Below are 10,042 nucleotides of genomic sequence, written 5' to 3' on the forward strand. Positions count from 1 at the left end.
AGCCACATGACGAGCAAGCAATTCCGCACAGATGGTTCTCCTTTGCTCTTTATGGTGTTCGGTTAGACAACGAGGGACCCAGCGGGAACAAACCTTTGAATATCCCAACTGGTGAACAATTGTGACAGCACTACCAACAGAGATGTCAAGTTGAGCACTGAGTTGTTTGATGGTGATCCGTCGATCATCTCGAACGAGTGTGTTCGCACGCTCCGCCATTGCAGGAGTCACAGCTGTGCACGGCCGGCCCGCACGCGGGAGATCAGACAGTCTTGCTTGACCTTGCGGCGATGATGACACACGCTTTGCCCAACGACTCACCGTGCTTTTGTCCACTGCCAGATCACCGTAGACATTCTGCAAGCGCCTATGAATATCTGAGATGCCCTGGTTTTCCGCCAAAAGAAACTCGATCACTGCCCGTTGTTTGCAACGCACATCCGTTACAGACGCCATTTTAACAGCTCCGTACAGCGCTGCCACCTGTCGGAAGTCAATGAAACTATACGAGACGAAGCGGGAATGTTTGAAAATATTCCACAAGAAATTTCCGGTTTTTTCAACCAAAATTGGCCGAGAAAAAAAATGTGTTGCATTACTTATTGAACTGCCCTCGTATATTTATTTGTGCAATTTAGCTGGATTTATTGTGGCTCAGACATCGATTAAGCTCACATGGAGAACTGCAACTTTCTTTTAATATTTACCTTATTGTAATACGTATCCTAGGAAGCAACCTATCTCAAAATGATAGTCTGTTATTTTTCACAAAGGGCGAGTATTGTCCAAAGGGGACATATCGATAACTCCCCCCCCCCCAAAAAAAAGAAAAAACAATGCGTCCAATGGGGTATGGGAAACCAAACATCATTACTGCTAACATAATAAGACCCTCAGATCTTTTAGTACTGTGAATACATAGTGTCACTTGTCGAGACCAGACGGTGTCAGCTCTTGAATTTTCACAGGGTTCGCTTTTTGACAGCACTGTGATATGAAATGCCATTTCTCTCCAAGTTGTAATTCTGATAAGGACATCTACTGATTTGCAGGGCAGATTTGTTATTTTTCCTAGAATCTTTACACTATGTATTATTCAGCCATTTCCTAATCACCCACCGAAAAATGGGGAAAGAAGGCTTCGTATACTACATTTTTAAAGAATCACATTATTTGAATTGAGGTTCAAGATTCGACCAAGTGTGATTTGCAATTTGTAGTACTTCTTAACGGCATTCTACGAAAATTCTCTCCCTCCAAGCGATTTCTTGAGTTTAGAAATCTTAGTAGACAACACGGCTCATTCTAATCATTTTTTCAAATAATCAACCGTGACTACACTATAGGGGTCTCACCAAACGGCTTTCGTAAGTATTGCTATAGAGAAAAGGTGATCTTCTTTACAAAGAAATCATACCCAATTCTCTGTTTTAACAGTTTTTTTTCGGAATGTAATATAGCTGATATCGAGCAATTTCTCATCGTGTCTATCTATAAGCTTTTTTTAAAAATCTATCCAGCCATACCGTTTAACAAAATATGCAGCTATTTCGAAAGAATTTAACAGGCATACCAATCCACATTCGTAGCATTAGTGATAAACCAGTACCAACATTCTTTCTGTACGCCTGTAAATACACTATTTCTTCCCTCACACATGCTCATAATATTATGCCATCGCTAATAAATACTGAGCTTGAAACGTACATAAATGTTGTAGTGAACACGTGTTGCACCTAAAGCAATGAGTGTATTGGTTAATCCCAAATGGCACATATGGCTTGAGTGAAAGCGTACTGCAGTGTCAGATACAACGAAAAAGGTGAAATGTTTGCGATGGAATCAGTATTAACAAGCCTATCTTTAAATATAAGATTATCCCCAAATAATTTTATAATTTCTTTGAATACGACATTAAACTTCTCTGGTAAGAAGACTGGAAAGTATCACTGCAATTAAAAGTTATTTACTAGGCAGTAATTCAAGTAACATCACATGGAAACCTACGTTTCACAAAACCAACTACAGTGGATATTTCCAGTTTAATACGAATGAGGCTAAATGATTGTAATATTCCAAACGATCTGTATCGTCTTGGAATTCATGATAAATCTTTCTGAAACAATTGCCAATGTCAGACACTCCTCCTTTTCCTCAAGAGGAGCTAAATGCGTAAATAATAACAGAAACCTTGCTTCTCCCTGTGTCCAGAAGAACTCTCACGGGATCAAGAGTAGTTTCCACCTATCGGCTAGTGGTATGATATCCCAACAAAAGTGATTTAAACATTTAATAGATGTTCATAATAACTACCTGAAGACGAACAGTATATAACGCAAAAACAATGAACGGGAATTTCCAATCGAACAAACCACCAAGCACCTGTACAATTGTTCTCAGTGCCCAATTTCCTGCACGCTGGAAGACATATTACGGGCCAGAGAGAATGCCGTCGAGATTGCTACTTTTTAGTATCATTGTATTTATTGTTTGTAATCTGTTTACATATAACTGTTATTATACGTCTCTAATTGCATAACATTGTATCTATGTTTCCTTTGTGTGTACTAATTTTATATATTTGGTCTGTTTTTCTCCTTTTTTCTGTTTGTATGCAACGCTTTGATACTAAAAAAATTGTAAAAAATATTATTGTAATGTTTCTGATAGGATACGTTAATTTTAAATACTCTCTCACTGTTGTAAAACTGTTAACACCTGTCCTGATAAGCATCTTAATTAATGTTTTTCTTACACTTGAGATAGAAATTCAGTACTAGACGATGTTTACGTTCGACGTAAAACTTCAATTTTACCTGACTATCTAAGCATGAGGAAGCTGTATAGCTATTTCACTTCCACTAAACTTTTGATATGTAATTACAAATTTATATAGTGGAAAAACTTGTTATTCGCAATGTACATTGACGGAAAAAAAATCGCGAAACCAAGAAGTGGATGTGCGATTTAATTGAAAGTTGGTGGGCGTGTTTCTCTATCTGAAAGATGATATGTATTCAAATTCCACGCCACTTGCATAAGAGCGGCGCTAGTGGCGCCACTACGAGGATGCAAATCGGATTTGCTTTAAATACTCTGTAAAGGTAGTAATCGATAGTTTCCTTTGAGGTTAGACGTGGTGAAATGATGTTAGTCAAGAATGCCTTTAAGGCAAAAAAGACGCCATTATTTACACCTCACTAAGTTCGAATGAGGTCGTGTAATAGGACTACGAGAATCTGGAAGTTCTTCTGCGATATTACAGAAAAACTTGACATGATTGGTGGCAGTGGTGGTCAAGAGAATGTTTGGTCACAAGAGGACCAGGCTCCGGACGATCACATGGCATTACCGAGAGGGTAGAGCATCATGTTCGGTGTAAGACTCTGGCGCATCGTGCTGTATGTGCAGAAGCAATCTGAGAAGCAGTTAAAACCAAAGTGACAACGAACTGTTACAAGTCGGGTACTTCAAGGACAGCTCCAGCCAGACGCCCTGTAACGTGCATTCTACTGACCCCAAAGCTCCCTCATTTGCGTCTTTAGTGGTGTCAAGCGAGAGCTCAGTTCCCGGCAGGGTGGCAATATGTTGTGTTTTCTGATGAAAACTGGTTCTGCCTCGGTGCCAGTGATGGCCGTGTGTTGGTCAGAATGAGGCAAGCTGAGGGCCTGCAACCAACATGTCAGCGTGACAGACACACTGGACCTACACCTGGAGTTGTTGTTTGGGTGCCATTTCGTATGACAGCAGGAGCACTCTCGTGGTTATCCCGAGCAACCTGACTGCAAATTCTTAGTCAGTCTGGGGTTCGAGCTGTTGTGCTGCCATTCATGAACAGCATTCCAGAGGGTGTTTTCCAACAGGATAACGCTCGACCATATACCGCTATTGTAACCAAACATGCTCTAAAGAGTGTCCACGTATTGTCTTGGCCTGCTCGACTACCAGATCTGTCTCCAATCGAGCACATATGCGACATCATCAAACGACAACTCCAGCGTTATGCACAAACTGCATTAACCGTCCCTGTATTGACCAACCAAATGTAACATGCATGGAGATCCATTCAACAAACTTGACATCCGGTTCAAATTGGTTCAAATGGCTCTAACCACTATGGGACTTAACATCTGAGGTCATCAGTCACCTAGACTTAGAGTTACTTAAACCTAACTAACCTAACGACTGCCCGAGGCAGGATTCGAACCGTAGCAGCAGCGAGGTTCCGGACTGAAGCGCCTAGAACTGCTCGGCCACAGCGGCCGGCTTGACATCCTGCAACAGTATAACACAATGCATGCATGTTTTCATGCTTGCATTCAACATTCTGGCGGTTACATCGGTTATTGATGTGCCAGCATTTAACATTTGAAATAGCTTAATCGCGTTTACACTAACCTGTGATCTTGCAACGCTAATCACATAAATATATTATCTAGACCAATGTATCTCCGAAATTTCATTACTCCCCATTAATTATTTTTTGGTGCTGTTTTTATTTTTTATTTTTTTATTTTTTATTTTTTTTTTGGGTCAGTGCGTGTTACATCTAAAAGTGCACACAGTAGATGGTTGTGACCAAGGGATCGAAAATCAATCAAGAAATTATCAGAACAAATCAAGTGACGTGCATAGCGGTGCAGACCTATCCAACGGGATAGAATGTACCCCGTCTCTTAACCAGTACGAGCCGGTCCACGCGACGCGTAAGCTTGCGCTGGAAGTCCGGCGTCCGTCGAGTCAGCCTCTCCAGCGTCAACAAACAGAAGCCGACACTGGAGAAGCAACGCGCTCTACTCCAGAGTCATGTTCCCGCTTGAAACGTGTCCGGCCTTGTGTGTCACGTCACTGATTCCGTGTCACGGGGAAGACTGATTTCTCACACATCATATTTCGCAGATGAAGATCAACTCTGTCCCAGGAGTATCGAGTAAAAACCCACTACAGCACCACTGAACATTATCTTCGTGGAAATACTGCTATATCCATTACAGAACAAGAAACTGATCTCTAAGTATTCTGCGAGATCTCCTTTACGATCTGTGAACTTCAGTTTTTTTAAATGTACATTTCTTGTGTCAAATGTTCTCATTTTCCAGTGACAGCAAAAAGAAGAGCTTTCGGTGATTACTTCTGTTGCCTTCGTCAGGACCAGCTGACTGTCTCGAATACTGCTGTTGTGACCTTTTATAAGTAATAATCGACCTACGTCATCATTTTGTCTATAATGGAGTCACCATAGGGGTGCCATTGTGCATATTGTGACGTAACATCTAGACAATTTCTCCGTGTGCTCTGTGTCGAGAGCACATTTCGGTGCACCAATAAAATTGTAGTAAATGTCCCGCTTAAAATTGGTGTTACACATTTTTATGTCTGCGACCTCTTTGATAAAAGAGCTTCATTAGGTTGAGGCGTGGGACAAGATTTCTGTTTAATAAGATACAATTTTTTCGTGAGGCTATGCTCAGCATAGATAGATTTTCAATGTGGTGTTGGTATTTCGCACGATGCTCGAAACTGCACGGGTGGGCTGTGTGGTAAAACGGGAATGTAACTAACGAATTTCGGCCGTCAAATGACCGCGAATACGTAACACTTTTGTTGAAATTATCTGTGATATAAGACAAAATCAAAGGAAAGGTATAAAACTGTCGCGATGATGAAGAAATCTGATTCGCCAGTACTGGAATAAACACAGCAAGTTGCTGATTGGCTGAAACTATCGAGGCCAATGGCGGATTCAATATGTCGCAATTATTTTGCTAATATTTCCCGTAAATGCCAAACATTTGCCGTGTGTGAATGTACACACGAATAGTAGACTGATATGTATACAGGGTGTTACAAAAAGGTACGGCCAAACTTTCAGGGAACATTCTCACACACAAATAAAGAAAAGATGTTATGTGGACATGTGTCCGGAAACGCTTAATTTCCATGTTAGGGCTCATTTTAGTTTCGTCAGTATGTACTGTACTTCCTCGATTCACCGCCAGTTGGCCCAATTGAAGGAAGGTAATGTTGACTTCGGTGCTTGTGTTGACATGCGACTCATTGTTCTACAGTACTAGCATCAAGCACATCAGTACGTAGCATCAACAGGTTAGTGTTCATCACGAACGTGGTTTTGCAGTTAGTGCAATGTTTACATATGCGGAGTTGTCAGATGCCCATTTGATGTATGGATTAGCACGGGGCAATAGCCGTGGCGCGGTACGTTTGTATCGAGACAGATTTCCAGAACGAAGGTGTCCCGACAGGAAGACGTTCGATGCAATTGATCGGCGTCTTAGGGAGCAAGGAACATTCCAGCCTATGACTCGCGACTGGGGAAGACCTAGAACGACGAGGACACCTGCAATGGACGAGGCAATTCTTCGTGCAGTTGACGATAACCCTAATGTCAGCGTCAGAGAAGTTGCTGCTGTACAAGGTAACGTTGACCACGTCACTGTATGGAGAGTGCTACGGGAGAACCAGTTGTTTCCGTACCATATACAGCGTGTGCAGGCACTATCAGCAGCTGATTGGCCTCCACGGGTACACTTCTGCGAATGGTTCATCCAACAATGTGTCAATCCTCATTTCAGTGCAAATGTTCTCTTTACGGATGAGGCTTCATTCCAACGTGATCAAATTGTAAATTTTCACAATCAACATGTGTGGGCTGACAAGAATCCGCACGCAATTGAGCAATCACGTCATCAACAGAGATTTTCTGTGAACGTTTGGGCAGGCATTGTTGGTGATGTCTTGATTGGGCCCCATGTTCTTCCACCTACGCTTAATGGAGCACGTTATCATGATTTCATACGGGATACTCTACCTGTGCTGCTAGAACATGTGCCTTTACAAGTACGACACAACATGTGGTTCATGCACGATGGAGCTTCTGCACATTTCAGTCGAAGTGTTCGTACGCTTCTCAACAGATTCGGTGACCGATGGATTGGTAGAGGCGGACCAATTCCATGGCCTCCACGCTCTCCTGACCTCAACCCTCTCGACTTTCATTTATAGGGGCATTTGAAAGCTCTTGTCTACGCAACCCCGATACCAAATGTAGAGACTCTTCGTGCTCGTATTGTGGACGCCTGTGATACAATACGCCATTCTCTAGGGCTGCATCAGCGCATCAGGGATTCCATGCGACGGAGAGTGGATGCATGTATCCTCGCTAACGGAGGACATTTTGAACATTTCCTGTAACAAAGTGGATGAAGTCACGCTGCTACGTTCTGTTGCTGTGTGTTTCCATTCCATGATTAATGTGATTTGAAGAGAAGTAATAAAATGAGCTCTAACATGGAAAGTAAGCGTTTCCGGACACATGTCCACATAACATATTTTCCCTCTTTGTGTGTGAGGAATGTTTCCTGAAAGTTTGGCCGTACCATTTTGTAACACCCTGTATATGCAGACTGAAGCGATGAATGACAATTTGTACCATGACCGGGAATCGGACACGGGTCTCCTGCTGACTAGGCAGATGCATAAGCCACTACGCCACACTGGCACAGCGGCTTTGCACAACACAGGCTACTATAGCTCGCCTCCTCCTCAGTCCAAATTCCCGTTCACATCTCAGTACACTTGGTATTCCCCCTAAACTCGAATACTTACAAACACTGAAAAACATACATTTAACTTTTCTTTTTGAGTCATCAGTCTTCTGTCTGGTTTGAAGCGGCCCGCCACGAAGTACTCTCCTGTGCCAACCTCTTCATCTCAGAGTAGCACTTGCAACCTACGCCCTCAATTATTTGCAAGATGTATTCCAATCTCTGTCATCTTCTACGGTTTTTTTCTCTCTACAGCGCTCCCTAGTACCATGGAAGTCATTCCCTGATGTCTTAACAGATATCCAATTATCCTGTCCCTTCTCCTTGTCAGTGCTTTCGACTTATCCCTTTCCTTTCCGAATCTGCACAGAACCTCCTCATTCCTTACCTTATAAGCCCACCCAATTTTCAAAATTCGTCTGTAGCACCACATCTCAAATGCTTCGATTCTCTTCTGTTCCGGTTTTCTCACAGTCCATGTTTCACTACCGTGCAATGCTGTGCTCCAAACGTACATTCTCAGAATTTTCTTCCTCGAATTAAGGCCGATATTTGATATTAGTAGACTTCTCTTGGCCAGGAATGCCCTTTTTACCAGTGCTACTCTGCTTTTGATGCCTTTCTTGCTCGGTCCGTCATTGGTTATTTTACTGCCTAGGTAGCAGAATTCCTTAACTTCATCTATTCTGCGACCATCAATCATGACAAGTTTGTCGCTGTTGTCATTTCTGCTATTTCTCATTACTTTCGTCTTTCTTCGATTTACCCACAGTCCATATTCCGTACTCATAGGACTGTTCATTCTCTTCAGCAAGTCATATAATTCTTCTTCACTTTCACTCAGCATAGCAGTGTCATCAGCGAATCGTATCACTGATATACTTTCATCTTGAATTTTAATTCCACTCCTGAACCTTTCTATTTCCATCATTGCTTCTTCTATGTACAGACTGAACAGTAGTGGCGAACGACTACACCTTTTTAGTCCGAGCACTTGGTTCTTTGTCATCCACTCATATTATTACCTCTTGGCTCTTGTACATATTGTATATTACCCGTCTTTCCCTATAGCTTACTCCTATTTTTCTCACCAATATCTTGCACCATTGTCGAACGCTTTTTTGAGATCGATTTTTTTAGCCTTGCTTCCATTATCAGGCGCAACGTCAGTGGTCCCTTTAGCTTTCCTAAAGCCAAACTGAACGTAATCTAATACAACCTCAGTTTTCTTTTCCATTCTTCTATATATTATTCTTGTCAGCAAACGGTTCAAACGGCTCTGAGCATTATGGGACTCAACATCTTAGGTCATAAGTCCCCTAGAACTTAGAACTACTTAAACCTAACTAACCTAAGGACATCACACACACCCATGCCCGAGGCAGGATTCGAACCTGCGACCGTAGCAGTCCCGCGGTTCCGGACTGCAGCGCCAGAACCGCTAGACCACCGCGGCCGGCTGTCAGCAAACCTTGGTGCATGGGCTGTTAGCTGATTGTGCGATAATTCTCGCACTTGTCGGCTCTTGCAGTCTTCATAATTGTGTAGATGATATTTTTGCGAAAGTCAGATGACATGCCGCCAGACTAATACATTCTACACACCAACGTGAGTAGTCGTTTTGTTTAGAAATTCTGGCGGAATATTATCTATACCTTCTACCTCATTTGATCTTAAGTCCTTACCCACTCTATTGTGGAAATAACCTCATCGAAAGGGAGGAAATTTAAAACTGTGTATTTCACAAAAGGGCCAATGGCGTTCCCGCAGTGGTAACACCGGTTCTCGTCAGATCACCAAAGTTAAGCGCTGTCGGGCTGGGCTAGCAGTTGGATGGGTGACCATCCGGTCTTCCGAGTGCTGTTGGCAAGACGGGTGCACTCAGCTCTAGTGAGGCAAACTGAGGAGCTCCTTGATTGAGAAGCAGCGGCTGCGGTCTCGGCCAGGAGAGCGGTGTGCTGACCACATGCCCCTCCATATCCGCATCCAGTGACGCCTATAGGCTGAGGATGACACGACGACAGGTCGGTACGGTTGGACCTTCATGGCCTGTTCGGGAGGAGTTTGGTTCAGTTTTTATTTCACAAAAGGTAAAAATGTGTACTATGACTACGATATTAATGAGCCAGAACTGGAAACAGTCAACCCAAAACAAATACCGGACTGTAACAGTTTGTGCACATATGGTTCAAATGGCTCTGAGCACTATGGGACTCAACTGCTGAGGTCATAAGTCCCCTAGAACTTAGAACTACTTAAACCTAACTAACCTAAGGACAACACACACAACCATGCCCGAGGCAGGATTCGAACCTGCGACCGTAGCGGTCGCGCGGTTCCAGACTGTAGCGCCAGAACCGCTCGGCCACCAGCGGCCGGCTGTGCACATATGAAACCCAATGATCACATAAGTTCAGTCGTTGCTAAAGCAGGCTGGAAACATCGGTTCACAGGCTTGATACTGAAAACCAATGGAA

General features: G+C 43.0%; 1 pseudogene; it reads left to right on the forward strand.

The window, feature by feature from the left end:
* The first annotated feature begins 9,316 nt into the window (after positions 1–9,316).
* Positions 9,317–9,434, forward strand: LOC126238445 (5S ribosomal RNA; annotated as a pseudogene).
* The last annotated feature ends 608 nt before the right edge of the window (positions 9,435–10,042 follow it).

This window comes from Schistocerca nitens, chromosome 2 (assembly GCF_023898315.1).
Source record: "Schistocerca nitens isolate TAMUIC-IGC-003100 chromosome 2, iqSchNite1.1, whole genome shotgun sequence".
Taxonomy (NCBI): Eukaryota; Metazoa; Arthropoda; class Insecta; order Orthoptera; family Acrididae; genus Schistocerca; species Schistocerca nitens.